This window comes from Macaca mulatta, chromosome 4 (genome assembly GCF_049350105.2).
Source record: "Macaca mulatta isolate MMU2019108-1 chromosome 4, T2T-MMU8v2.0, whole genome shotgun sequence".
NCBI classification, from domain to species: domain Eukaryota; kingdom Metazoa; phylum Chordata; class Mammalia; order Primates; family Cercopithecidae; genus Macaca; species Macaca mulatta.
The window spans coordinates 4,183,685-4,199,247 of record NC_133409.1 but is presented as its reverse complement, the minus strand read 5'-3'; the positions used below and the strand labels follow the sequence as shown (position 1 = coordinate 4,199,247).

The following is a 15,563-nucleotide window of genomic DNA, read 5'->3' as shown; positions in this document are numbered from 1 at the left end:
GTTTATCTTTATATCATGTAATATAATATGTGGGGGAGAAGAGATTTCTAGCAACATGTTTAGGTTTAGTATTATATGTTCTAGGTTGATTCTGCATTCTTGTTTGTTGCTGTTTCTTATTTTGTGTTCAATTATAGCTAGAAATGATAATATCTTCTTCAAGAGTATCCTTATATGAGATATCTCAAACAGTGTGACGTTATAAAAACAGAATCAGTGATTTTGAGGTTTTTGTTTCATGGAACTTTATACATCTTACCATATTCTTGCCATATTCTGTATCCCTGTCTTTGAGTTCATGACTATTGTGTATTCCATTGCTTACCTAGGGAATTTGTTCCAGAATGTACTTTTTAGAAGTCTGTATGTGTATGTGTTAGCCTAGGATATTTATTTAACAGTATAGAAGATTCTCAAAAACAAGAGTTGAGAATATTATTCTAGTGAACAGAGTGTTTCCATAACGTTAAATGAGAATCTGCTTCACTGATTGATTCTTTTCACCATAATACTCTTTTGCAAAGAGAATTAATTAAGAAAACTTACTTGAACAGTGAGCTAGTTTCATCAGTGTCACTTTTCCTATCAAGATTCTATGTTCCTTTTGTAAGTTACTACTGATAAGAATCCTCCTACACAGCTTGACCTCCTTTCAGAAGTCCCTGTGCTGATTTACACAGCTTACCTTTTTGTTTTTCTCATGCCTAGTCCTAAGTGACATTCCAATCTGCTGTAGTCATTTGGTAATGCAAAGAGTGAAACTGGAAGGGTAGGCAGGAGGTACCGGTTGGCACCAAATACGCAGTTCAAGATCACTCATGATACCAGGGAGAGAATGTCAGATACTTGAACCAGAACAGCATACTGTTTTGGTTTGTAAAATTCTGGTTATGAGGCAGTACTAGTCATATTACTCTATCTCAGAATTATTTTGTTTCTCATTTGTTCTTTTCACCTCTGCCCCAACCTTCTCTTTCATGGATGTGTTTTGTGTGAAATGTGAAAGGTCTTAAGATAGTGGAGGCTTGAAAAAACTGCCTGTGTTTTAAAATGTGCTTGTGTTTGTTTCCTAATGTGGTACTTTGAAGATATTTTGGGTTTAGGTAAGTTGCTTTAAGTTTTGTTTTTCTTAATTGGAGTAGGTTGAGTGCTGTGAATTCAATTTTTAGTGTACTATAAAAAGATAGGTGGAAGCACTTTGATTGTAGGAAGTTTCGTTGAATCACTTGCTATAGTTTGAGTGTTTTCTTTGATGTGAAACTCACTGTAAATCCAAGTAAATGATGTTCGTACACCAATGTTGGTGTATATAATTTGTATGGTACATTATCTTCATCATTCAAATTTAGAACTTAATTATTTCACATACTTAAAGAAGAATCTTAGTTGCAGATTCAAGACGAGGATTATAAAACATTTTCTTGGGTTTTCTTTCAGTATTATAATTTTAAGGCTGAATTTAGGAACTTGGTTATTTTCTGTAAACACCAAAGCGTTTTATAATTTTATGTATAGGTTGATTTGGGTAGATCAGTTTTATCATTGGAAATGATTTCAACTCTCAGAAATTGTATTTCAACAATATAATTTTTTTTTTTTTGATGACAAAGTCTTGCTCTGTCGCCCACAGCTGGAGCTGATCTCAGCTCATTGCAACCTCTGCCTCCTGCGTTCAAGCGATTCTTCTGCCTCCTGTGTTCAAGAGATTCTCCTGCCCCAGCCTCCTACTGGGGTTACATAAAGGCACCCGCCACCATGTCCAGCTAATTTCAACAATAGAATTTTAAATGTATATAGTGCCATTCTATTTTTTCTACAAAGTTTGATGGTTTTCATTTTTCATATCATACATACAGATCTTTAATATATACTGTTATTTTTTGCTTTTGTACTTAGTTTTGCTAGAGATAGGTTTTTTATACACTCACACATATACACAAACACCTTTCTTTTTTTAACTTTTAGGTTCAGGGGTACATCTGCAGGGTGTGCAGGTTTGTCACATAAGTAAATGTATGTCATAGGAATTTGTTGTACTGATTATTTTATCAGCCAGGCATTAAGCCTAGTATCCATTAGTTTTTTTTTCTCATCTTCTTTCTCCTTCCACTCTCCACCCTCCAATAGGTCCCAGTGTGTGGTGTTCGCCTCTGTGCACACCCACCTTTTAAATTAGTTCTTGTGTAAGTGTAGGCACTTGAGAATTTGCAGACAGGAAGTAATATTCATCAAGTGCCTTATTTGTGGTAGGTTCCTTTATATAGCGTGAATCACTTGGTAACCACCAAACCCCGTGAAATAGTAGCCCCTCCACTGTGCAGACAGGGAACTTGAGAGAGCTCAAGTGTTTTGCAGAGTCGTGTGGGTATTCAGTGAAAGTAAAATTAACTGGGATTTTACCCAATGTCTGGCTGTTTCCAAGGTTCTGCCTCACTTTCTTTTTGTGTGACACTCTTGCTGTTTGTTCAGTGTAAGAAGCTATGTTTGGCTTCTGATGTTAAATAATTCATTATCCATTTACAGAATCAAAGTTCTTGAGTTTTTGTAGAGCACTTTTTTAAAAATAGCTTTACTCTATTTTGCACTTAATGGTTTGTAATTATAACTGAATTATTTTCATATTACACATTTTTTAGCATGAACATTTTCAAACACAAATGAAACTCATTCCCTAGACTTCACAATTTTCAGTTTGTCTTTCTTAATTTTGTTGTTTTTAGGTGCACTATTTTATAAAGCAGATCCTAAAACCCATCATATTATTTCTTCCCTACTTCAGTGTGCATCTAAAAAAATTTAACCATCATACAATAATCTCATTAATAAAATTAACCATAATTATTTGTTGTTATCTGTTATTTGGTCCATACTGAGATTTCCCTGTATCTCTCAAGAATGTGGTTTTGCAGTTAATTTATTTGAATTGGGATCCAAACAAGGGCCGCACATTATATTTACTTCTACGTCTCTTTTAATCTAGAGCATTTATTTCATGCCATACACTTTGAAAATATTGGGCTACTTCTTCTGTAGAACATCTCTATTCTAGACTTGCCTTTATCTTTTTCAGGGTAGTGGTGGTTTGACATGTTTCTCTAGCTTTAAAGGCTTGAATGGATTCAGGTCCAACTGTTGAACAAGGCTTTATAAGCAATGCTGTGTATTTCATATTGAATCACATTAGAAGGTCAAATTGTGACAGCCCCTCTACCGTCAAGTTCCTTATCACTGTTTCATGCAAAGATCTGTGTCTAAATCAGTTAGTGGCTACAAAATGGTGTTTTTCTAATTCCATTTTTTCTGTTTACATTTATTGGCTGGAATTCTTTAAAAGATATGTGTAGACATAGATTCTGAGCTCCTGTATTGCTTATTTTCTAGAGTAAGGAGTTCGTTGCTCTAGGTACCTTCAGTGCTAACATTGATTTTGTTTTGTTGGAGTTCTCATTTTTCTTTGGTATAATGAACTGGTGGATTTTTATGTATTCCATGTTTCAGTCACTTGCAGTCATTTCTGCTGGTATTCAGATGGTCCCAAATTTGTCCAGCTGCAGTTTTTGGTTGGCTAGAGGGTTCTTTTGACATGAGTGAGTCTTTGAGAGCTTCCTTGTTTTCCAGCATAAGAAGATGTCCCAAACTCATCTTGTACATTTTCTGACCTAGACCTGGATTAAGCCATTTCTCCAAGTAGCTGTAGTTTCTTTTAGTGGTATTTAAGAGACTACAGTCTAGGTGCTAGAGATGTTCGTTTTTACAGATTGTTGTTTGCTTCTGGGCCTTTTCAGTGGGAAAAACTAGAAGATATTTATATTTTGTGGGGAGAAAAATCTGTATATTTCTATTGATGTTTCCAGTTCAGAATGGCCTTGTATGGCTTTTACTTTATTTAATTTTATATCTCTTTTTTCTTACATTGAAAACCTTGTCACTGTATAAACACAACTACTTGTTGGCTTTATTGTGTCATATAGTTATTATTACTACATATTGCCAATATTATTACTAACAATAGGATTTCTGAATGGGGATTTTAAAAATTCTGCAAAATTCTTTGCAGATATTTGTCAGTAGAATACTCTGCTGGCAATTTAAAGTCAAAAGCTATTGTCCAAAATAGCTCAGAAAAAAAGCATTTTTCTGTTTGCTAGTGTGACCAACTTGATAGAGAGTTAAGACTCATTCATTCCAGTTTCTTTTATGTTTTCAGTGATTGTCTTTTTTTGTTAGTTATCTGGTTCCAGAGCTGAAACTGTGTAATAGAGTACATTTAGAAAAGCTTTGCTTCCATCTTGATTATATTTTGGTTTGTCCATGCATGGAAGGCTTCTTTTTGAAGATACAACCAAGTACAGGTTGTGTGTTTGTTTCCTGTCTTTTCATATAATAGATGCTTATGACACATGCTGTTGTGCTTTTTTCACTTAACTATGTACCTTATGCATCATGCCATATCACAGTACAAAAGTTTTGCAGTAACTCTTAGTGGCACCGTTTTATTCCACTCAGTGAATATATGAGAATTTTTTCAACCAATTCCCCACTGCTGAATCATTTTTAAACATTTGCTTTTGTAAACATTGCCACAGTGAATAGCCTTTTGCATTTTTTTTTAAGTGTATCTTTGGTATATATCCACAAAAGAATTGCTGTTTCAAAATGTACATGAGTATCTAATTTTACCAGATGTTGCCGAATTCTGCACCTTGGGTATATACTTCTTTTTTCCCCTTCAGCCCCACAAAAAGACTATTTTCAAACCTTCAGATTTTTGCCAATTTGGGTGTTGAAAAATGGCATTTTACTATTAGTATTGTCTATTTTATAGCTGTTTTATTGTGGGTGAGGTTGTTCATCTTTTTGTATATTTAAGGGCAGATTCACTACTTTGTATACCGCCTGAAGGGTTTTTTGGGTGCCAGTTTTTCTATTGGGTTGTTGGTTCTTTCTTCACAAATTTTAGAAACTCTTTATCTATTAAAGAAATTATATTTCTTTCTGTGAAACAAGTTGAAATTTTTTTCCCCCCAGTGTGTTACTTGTCTTGGCACTTTACCTATTGTGTGCTTTTTGAATTTTTTGTGATATCAAAGTTTTATATTGTCAAACTTATTAACATTATTTTGGATTTCAAGTCATGATTAGGAAGCTTTTCCTTATTTCTAAGTTTTCATGGAATTTATCCATTTTGTCTTGTACTTGTGTTGTTTCTTTTTTGTATTCCTTTACCATCTTAAATTTATCTTAATGTACAGTGTGATGTATGGATCCAGTTTTCTCTTTGCCATGTTTGTTTGTCCCAACATGTTTATGAAGAAGTTCGTCTTTTCCACATTGATTTGAGACCCACCTAGAAGTCTAGAGTTTTTCTTTCCTTTATGTCCAGGTGGTGTCTTAAGAGATTTTTATAGTTTTTTTAAATATCTGGTAGGTTGACCCTTCATATTTATAATTCTTCTTTTCTTGGATTGCCCTGGATTTCCTGCTTATTTTCCTCATAGGAAATAAAATCTTTTAAATTAGATTGTTTAGTTCCAGGAAAAAAAGAAAAACACAACAAAACCACTGTGTTTTAAGTTACTATTTTCTTAAATTTATAAATTAAGTGTGTAACTTGAATTTTTTCAGAAGAAAATAAGCAAAAGGTTTTGTTAATATTACAAGATAAATTCTGTTCTGAAAAACAAACTTCATTGATATTAAGTGTAATTTGACTTTAGATTTGTCTTCATGTCCTTGATAACTATAATTTTATGTTGAAATTAAGTTTAGTTGACACAATTTTCAAGGTATTCTAGTTTACTTAAGTATTTGAAGTGACATGGAAGTCATAAATTAATCTTTTTTAAAACTGTCATTAAAATAAATACAGTTGTGATAAATTGTTTTTCATGTCCTTGACAATACTGATTTAGTTAATTGGACAGTTGAACTACTTGTTGAAATGAGCCAGGTTGTCTCTTGCCTCCAGGAGTACCTTGGCAAATGTCTTCATTCTTAAAATATTTTTAAAAAATATATATCAGAAGATAAGTTTGGTCTTACAAAATGAAGTAATAAGTCTGACCACGTTACTTAGTGAAAAAAGTAGGTGAGTTCAGAACCCACTCTGCATTACTGACCAAAAGTTAAATCTTTGTGAATTGAACTTATTCTTGCAGTTCAATCAGGTCCAGTCACCTTTCTTATTTAATTTAAAATGAGGATTCTTACCTTAGGTAGCATTAATTGACTTTGAGAGTACTAGAACAGCCTGGTTTATTGTAGACAGTAGGAAGATAGCTTATAGCTTTAACATCCGTGGTTGATTTTTCCCAGAGCTGGAATAGCATCAGAAATTTTAGACTCCATTTGTCACTTAGCTACACCAAATAGTGACCTGAATGTTTAGATAAGGGCCTGTATTATTTAAACCTCAAGATTGTAGTGGATAATGCAACACTCTTAGGGTAAAATTCTGCTTTAAACAAATTGTGTTCACTTGTGGTGCATTGTTACTTTTCTGAGAAATAAGTCATAGTACAGTAGTCCCACCTATCCACTGGTTCACTTTCTGAGGTTACAGTTAGCCAGGATCAACTGTAGTCAGAACATATGAAATGGAAAATCCAAAAATAAACAACTAATATGTTTCGAATTGCATGACAGTTTAAATAGTGTGATGAAATCTCTGGCTGTCCATCTATGTTCCACCTGGGATGTGAATCACCCCTTGGTCTATCATCTCCACGCTGTATATGCTGCCTGCCTGTTAGTCACTTGTAGCTGCCTCATTTATCAGATAGACTGTCGCGCTGTCACAGAACTTGTGTTCAAGTAACGCTTATTTTACTTAACGGCCACAAAATGCAAGAGGGGTGATGCTGACATATTGTTATAACTGTTCTTATTTATTATTGTTAATCTCTTACTGTACTTAGTTTATAAACTTAATTATAGCTTTGTATGTATAGGGGGAAAAATCTCATAGTATATATAGAACTTTGTGCCATAGCAGACATCCAGTGGGGTGGGGGATGGGTCCTGGAACATATTCCCTACAGGTAAGGGGGAACTACTATACACATCATGGTTGGAAGGCTTTTAACTAGAAAAGTGAAGTATAATTCTTTATGTGCACATACTCTTAGGTACTATTAAATTGGTAATTAAATCTTGACCTACTCTAATTACTATAGTATTTGGCTAGAAATTGGATAATTCACTCTTTTATAGAAAGAACTATAGGTCAGTGGATAGCCATGTATTTGAAAAAAGTAACATACTGATGAAAAATGTAGTACCTGCTGTACTATGCTAGGTCCTTTTGTGCGTAGTGTCTCATTTCATTCTCTGCTGTAACATGGAGAAGTTGGTACTATTATCTCCATTTTTATAGAAGAGGTAACTGAGGCCGAATACCAAACAAGGCTAAAACAAACTTTTAGTTTGTGAAAAAGGAGTGTTTTCATGTCATACATATCAAGTAGTAGTTTAACCAAATATATTTATTAAGCCTGTTTTATGTTTGAGGGAAATTGGGTGCATACAAAGGACTATTGTGAGCTTTTGTACGTATTTATAAAATTGTGTATAGTTTTGTTGTCACATTATGGCATATATTTATGTATTTTAATGTATAATTTTTGAAGCATGACTTTGTAAGAAAGATGTTTACTACACAGTAAAAAGTTTAAAAGCAATGTTAACCTAGTTATTTATACTCACTGTACAAAACTGAACTATTCATGGAAATGTTTGCTATGATTATGGTAAGATGGAAGAGGAAACTATCTTGAGGCTTAAAAGCTATGTAATTCCATTCATAGGAACCAGCGTGACTTACTAAAGACAGCGTTGTCATTTCCTGTGAGAGAGAGAGAGCGAGAAAAAGGATGGGGGTGGGGATAATTGATATTAGAGAGTGAGAGAGGGTTACCATGTTTGTAGTTCAGGGAAGTGCCTTAGTGATAATGTATCTGGACTACATCAGGGACTTCAATAATGTTTTTTACCATGTTATTGTGTTTAAGGACTGGATCTAAAATAATTAGATGAATTAGAAACCAGTTGATTAGTTGTACTCAAAGACTGTTGTTTAACAGATTTTTGCCAAGCTGGAGAAATGTTGTTTGGTAAACTAATATGAAAATGACTTGGGAATTTTAATTTTACTGGAAACTCTTGTGAATCAACAATATTATGTGGTCACTAAAAAACTAGTTTAATCTTAAGTTGCATTAATTACAGGTATAGTATGTAGAATTAGTGTACTTACCACTGGTCAGACCACATCTGGAGTTCTGTGATCAAGTCTGAGAACTCTTTTAGGCTAGGAGGATGGAACATGAGGGGGTTCAGAGGAGAACTGATCAATATAGGGCGTGGATTTGAAATTATGTCACAGGAAGGAGAAAAGTTGAAGAAACTAGAATTAGAACGTCATTCTGCAAGAGGTTCTAGACTTGTTCTGAATTCATGGTTTTCAACTGGAACAATTTTGTTCCCCCAGGAGCCATATAAAAGTGTCTGGAGGCGTTTTTGGTTATTACACCTGAGGGTGTGATGCTACTGGTACCTTCTGCATAGAGGCCAGGATGCTTGCAACGGCTCACAATGTGCAGGAGAGCCCCCATAAGAAAGAACGATCCAGCCCCGAATGTCAGTAGTGCTGAGGTTGAGAAACCCCTTTCTCAATCTAAACTGGTTTAGCTGTGACCCCTAGTAAGAAAAAAATTTTATTTTGCCTTGCAGCCCAGGAATAACTGAATTTAAAATTTTGTGAGACAGTATTTGCCCTGTTTTCTTACCCCAGAGTGCATTGTACCTGGTAGAAATCATCTGCCCTGATCCGTTTCATGTATAAATAGAAAAAAAATGATGATCGAGAAGCCATGGTTTGAATATAGGTCTAAATGATACCAGTGGGTGAAACTAAGCCCAGTTTATCAAGCTGTGTGAGAAAGGTTTTGCTTTAAATAAAAGGCAGGACTTTCTAGCTAACTAGCTATACCGAGAAAGAATATATTGCTTGGCTAGATAGTTCCCTGTCACTAGATTTTTTTCAGGGGGTTCTTAAGTTGAAGTCTATGAGTATGATTCATGGGGACTTTGAACTTGGATGAGAGGAGGATTGCATTTGTATTTCCAATAAATACGGCTTTATTAACCTCTGCTGATAATGTAGCATTTTCTTCACTCATTTTATTATACTCATTACTTCAAAATCCGAGCTGTATGAACCTGAACCAACTGTAGATTTTATGTAATATGTTAATAAAGAAGCACTTATATTACTGCATTGTAGGTTTTACAGATATTTTAGTTACGTTTTAATGTAGTTCTTTGAGAACCAACTCATAGCCTTCACTAGATGTCCAAACAGTGCATGGCAAAATCAGTTATACCCCTAGACTAGATAGTTGGCTTTGGGGTTCTGTTAAGTACATGTGTACAAATGTAGTATTTAAAGATTTCGATTGAGTTATAAACGTAATCTTTAATTACAGATGTGATAATTGCTTTTTTTGTCATGTGGGTTTAAAATGTTTTTGATTGATTATCTTTCAAATTCTCAGTGTATGTCTGTGTGGGTAGTTATTTAAAAATAAACAGTTAAAATTTTTTAAGAGTACTGTAGGGAAAACTTTTGACTTTTTGATCCCGCTTCCATAATGCTGACTAAGAGTTTGAGTAGATTTCTAATTCCAGTGAAGTCTAGCAGCAGAGCACTGATTTCACTTGCTTTGAAAGTTGGCAGGGTTATGGCTTACAAATGTGTAGCTGCTGTGAGCAGATGATTGTTAAGTAGATAATGTTGGCAGTTGTAACTGGGGCAATTTTAAAAGTATGTTGGCTTGTTGGTTTTCACAGCAGGCTGTGTTTTCTGGCAGAGAATTTTGTTTTATTTATAACATTTAGGTGTTTGGGTACTGGATGGATTTTTGTTAGAGTTCATGAAAAGGGAGATCTGTGCAATTGTGTGTTTTCTCTTTGTTTTGTTAGTTTTTTTAAGTCCAGAAATATTTTGTTCTTTGCTTGGAAGATGACCTTTTCCCACTTTCAGTGAACTTGGTCTTTCTCAGATTTGATGAATAAGCATTAAGATGTACTTCTAGTACAGTGGTTGGTTCACATTACACAGTTGTGCATTGCTATGTGTTAAGCTTATGCCTTTATTTTCAGACAAAAATATAATGAAGTCATTTGATTTTAAAGACCAAGTGCACATATGAAGGTATAAATTCTTTTTCTAGAATTGGATTGTGTTTGCTAAGTTGTTCTCAGTTGCTTGCATGCCAGTTTACATTGCCAGCAACAGAATAATAGTGCCCTGTGGAAGTCCATACTTTACTGTTCTCATTTTATAGATGAGCAAACCAAGGTTAAAGACAAAGCAAATTGATTGAATTTTTAGAGAAAATTATTTTGTGGTTGGGAAGGTCAGAAAATTCTAAGGTAATGTAATTAGTGCTAATAGAAAACTGGGTTTCTAGCAGCTTTATAGGAATGAGGAGTGGGAGGAAAGGGCTAGGAAGGAGGTTTCTTGGGAATGAATACAGTGGAAAGAATGTTAGATTAGCCTGGTGAAGAAATTTTATGGCCGTTCTTGTTTTTTTTTTTGTTTTTTTTTTTTCTTTTTCAAATGCTTCCAGGTGTATTATTTGTCTTGTAAAAATTTTAGGTAATGAAATGCATTTCATTTCAGTGTTCTTGAGGTATTAGTATTTAAAAATAGTGTTCATAGAAAATATTTCAAAAGCCCATATTCAAGTATTTCTTTTATCCTCTACCTAAAGCTGTTAACACCTTTATGTTAAGTAGGTCAAATGGCTGTTGCCATCAGGTTGTTTTGTGTACTAGCAACTGGTGTGTGTTGAAGGCACAGCTGTATTTTTTTTTAACCTTTGCACATATTTTGTAGACACCAGCATAACAAATAAATTTGTTGTGTGCGTGTGTAATAAAGTGGACAGTCCGTCAGTTTCCTCCATGGGGAGTAGAAATTGGTGATCTGTATGAAGTTAGCATTGTTTTGCTACAGGCTAGGATATGGGTTTCATGTAAGTGCTAAACATAGAAGAAAAGTAAATTGTGCATGGTTGACCTATTTAAGTTTTAGAATGAATGATTCTGATTAGCTTTATCAAAAGGAGGTGTAGGGTTGTCCTGGTGAATTTCTACTGGCTTGGAGAATACAGCCAGTTGATTGTCAATTTTATTAACGAAATACTGATATTTAAAATAAAATTTCCATCTTTATTTCTTGTATTGACTCTAGTAATTTCACTATGCAGCTTGGTTTTTTTTTTTTTTGTTAAGTTTTGGATCATTGTATTCTTTTGATAAGCATGAAAATAATTTTGTTTTGGAGTTGACCTAAAGCAGTTTTTCTGTTTCAGTAATCATTGGTGATAATATTTCTCAGGGAAAAGTTTATATCAAGGTAAATACCAAAGAAACTTGCTTTCCTGGCAGGAGAAATAACCATTAAGGAAAGGAAACATGATTATTATATTTTTTCCTTCCCTTTGAATTAAATTATTGAAACATATTGAGATGAGCATTGTATACTGACTGTAATGATAAAATGATCATAGGCAGTTATTATCTTACCTATTCTAGATAGAAACTTCTTTCTGAAAACATGCTGCTTTTGAAGTAAGCTCTTCATTTAGGTATTGAGTACCTATAGCAGTGCTTTTTTTTTTTTTTTTTTTTTTTTTAAGAAAACTTTGTAAGATTATAACTAGGATGGCTGCAACATATTAGATTGTTAATTCTGCCCTTAAGACTTTATGGCTGTTTATTATAAATTTAAGTTTCACATTCCAGAGTTCTTATCAATTGAGAACAGACAACCACAGCTGGCAGAATTAAATCTTGTTATTGGGCATCTTGGCTCACATTTGTTTTTATGGTTATATGCAGAGCATTGTATTGGATCCTGAGGGAGGACCTTGAATAATGAATAAAAGAGGTTTCCTTGTCCCAGAAAAGCGATATTCTAGTGGAAGAGACTGTAAAGAAGAAAACTTCTGATTGTTGAGCACTTACCTGTGTGTCAGGTAGCATGAGTTGCTTTATATATTTTGTTTAATCCTCAAAACAAGCTTGTTGTTTTCATTTTATAAGTGTAGAGATTTGAGTTCACATAGGCTTTAACTCACTCAAGGATATGGCTGTCATGTTGAAATGTGAACCTGTTAATGTCCTGTTGCAGCCCCCCAGATTTTTCCGCTGCACTGTAGGACAGACAGATGTCTAGATGTGGTAGATGAGGTTGATTAGGCACTGTGTGGAGCGAGAGCCGCCTCGGAGTCCCTGGTGAGCAGTACGCATACTTGTATTTGAATGCCAGGCTAGTAGGTGATGGTCTCAAGACACCAACAATTTCTTTCTCTCATTTAACCGTTGATTCGTTTCTTCTGGAACTTTTCTTGTACCTGTTGTAAGATCAAAGAAAAATAATTGGTGTCAAACTCCCAGCAGAGCATGGTGATGTAGGCAGGTCTGGGGCCAGTTAATGCTGGCTGTACCTCAGCCTTGCTGCTGGGCAAGCTAGGTGATGGTGGCCAGTGTACTTCTTTGGACCTCCCCTCCTCTCCTCAGCCCTCTCCACCTTTTTCCACCCCTCCTCTCCCCTTCCTTCATATCCAGTTTTCAGGTTTAGGAACTTGATTTTATCCATTTGACTAGTTTTGATAAGATTCTGTGGAATTACTCACACCTGCCAAACATGATTGGCAAAATAATTGAGCAGAATGTTAATCTGTTTATTAAGGGAATATTCTGGGAACAGATATTAATACATTCTTGTGTGATGTCAAACTAAATTAATAGTTATTTATTAACATGTAGTGCAAATGAAATATAATAAAACGTCGTTTTCATAGGCTTTATTTAGGCTTGGTAGAACCTGGGACATTGTTTCCAGGAATACTTTTACTTTTCTATACACAGGAATGCTACTGCCTGATGAGGGTACCAGTATCTCCTTACTCCTTTGGGTTTCTTTTTTTCCCTTTGATCTCTTTAACATTTTATGTAAGGTAAGTAGCTGGGCCACATTGGTCATAAAGATTTTATGTTTGCAGTTTCCTTTTTTACAATGAAGGGCAGTAATTTATATGTAAGGAATTGTCATGAGGTTGACTAAGTGGATTCTCCTCTTTTCCCTGTTTGTCTTTATCAATTCATTCTAGATTCTTTCCTTTGTGTTGCTGATGTTAATGGGCATTCCCTCTCACCCTTGCCAGCCTCAGATGATGCTTCTGTTTTTCTTTTGGTTCTTTAATATCTGGTAATTTGGAATTATTTGTTGATAATTCTCAGGGAAACTGGTGCTTTTATATTTCTTGTCATCCTTTGGTACATCTAGCCTGTTTTATTCTGATCACAACTGATGTAAAACTATTTTGTTAGCAAAATGCTCGAGTACTACGGAGATTAATTGCTATTTTGCTTTAACTTCTTGTATAAGGGTGAGCCTTTGGAGAAGCCTGGGGGTAGTTTTGCCAATGAATATTTTAGAGACTATTAGATTTAATATAAAGATGGTTTCAGGGTGGCAGTATGCAAGTATCGGAATCCTGGGTTAAAAATACGGCTCCCATGATAAAATCTTAAATTTATACGGCTAAATTTGTATAGGAATTTTTGTTTTCTAAAGTGCTGTTTTAGGAGTCTGTGGAAGGGGGTAGCGGAAGATGCTTGAATGATTCCAAGAGTTATAGCCAGCAGATGTGGGGAGAACGAAGGTGAAGGGAAGCTGGGGAGGCAGTGCATAAGACGTGGTCAGCATAGTACCTGGCACAGAGCAGTGAGTGTGGGCTGTCATTAATATTACCTAAGACTGACAGATGTATAGTTTAGGAGCATGTTTCGCATGCATTTTTAGTTATAAAGTTTTTTTTCTCTTTCTTTTTTTTAGATGAAGTCTTGCTCTGTCACCCAGGCTGGAGTGCAGTAGTGTGATCCTGGCTCACTGCAACCTCCACTTCCTGGGTTCAAGCAGTTCTCCTGTCTCAGCCTCCTGAGTAGCTGCGATTACAGGGGCCTGCTACCACGCCCAGCTAATTTTTGTGTTTTTCATAGAGACAGGGTTTCACCATCTCGGTCAGGCTGGTCTCGAACTCCTGACCTCAGGTGATCCGCCCACCTCGGCCTCCCAGAGTGCTAGGATTACAGGCATGAGCCACCGTACCCGGCAGTTATAAAGGTTTTAGGGTTGCCAGACTAAAATAGAGATGGAGACATTTAAAAGGATGTCAGCTTTGCTTTGTTACTTGACCCAGACCAGACTAAGAGGCTGTTGATATAATTTCTGAGAGATGAGCACGACTCTACTCATGAAGCTCCCATTTTGCCAACTCTTTAAGCTTTCTCAGGTCTCACACCCAAAACTGTGGCCCTCCTTTACTCCAGAATCTATGGGTAAGTGTCATTTTTGAACATACATGCTCATTTATTTAGTATTTTCTCCTGGTGTAGTGGGGAGCAAGACAGTCTGAGCAAGCACAGTAAAGTTTCAGGGCTAGAAATGTGCCTTACTGTCTCATTTTTTGTTTTGATTTTCATAAATTTATATAGTTGTTAACCCTATTCTAATACAGGTTAAGTGTCTCTAACTTGAAAACCTGAAGTATGACATGCTCCAAGATCTGAAGCGTTTTGAGCGTCCACATGACACTCAAAGGAGAAATGCCCATTGCAGGCATTTCAGATCTCGGATTCTCAGATCAGACTTGCTGAATTGTATGATGCAAATATTGCAAAATCTGCAAATACTCAAAATCCAAAATAGTTCTGGTGCCAAGCATTTTGAATAAGGTGTTCTCAACCTGTATCCCATTTCTCCTATTTTTCTTCAAATAAATACTTCTTAGTTCATACTTACTAGTCAGAAAGAGGCTAGTGGGTTGGGGAAAAGTAAAGAAAGGCTTCATTCAGTGTGATGGGCTTTGAGGACTGCAGTAATGGTTTGACTTCTGAGAAAATGAAAGCCATTGCAAAATGTAAAACCAAGGAATGATGTGTTCTGACTTAGTTTGAACAGGACTTTGGTTGGATTCTGGGTGTATTTTGGTGAATCAGATGTGGAGGGTGAGAGAAAGAAGAACCAAGGATGACTTCATTTGAACAACTGAATCTTTAATCTTAAGACAGTAAAAGTGACCTAGTAGTTAGAAATATTCTTTGGAATTTTTGTTGGGAGTTGTGCTTTTTCTGTGTGCAAGGAAATAATGGGAAAGGGCATCCCACAGTTGTGAGCGTCAGCCCGCATTGCAGTAGATGATACCTATGGAGGGGATACCTTTGGCTGAAATTCCAGTGTGGTTTTTCTCTAGAAATAAGGTTTTGAGACAAATCTAAAATGCATTCATTGATTATAGGCAAGTAGTTCATTTAGAAAATTAGTTACAATTATTAGGTTGGTGCAAAAGTAATTGTGCTTTTTGCCATTGAAAATAATGGCAAAATCCACAATTTTGCATCAACATAATATATTCTTAAAAAATTAAGAGTTTTCATTTATTCTCATTAATGGTTGGGACCAACATTTCCCTCTTTTTAAAAGGAACTTT

The 15,563-nt window shown here is 35.3% G+C and overlaps 1 protein-coding gene across 32 annotated transcripts in view; it reads left to right on the top strand.

Annotated features, from left to right (window-relative positions):
* Positions 1-15,563, top strand: part of AFDN (afadin, adherens junction formation factor) — a 142,212-nt gene that overhangs the window by 22,609 nt on the left and 104,040 nt on the right. The gene's annotated exons all lie outside the window — the stretch shown is intronic.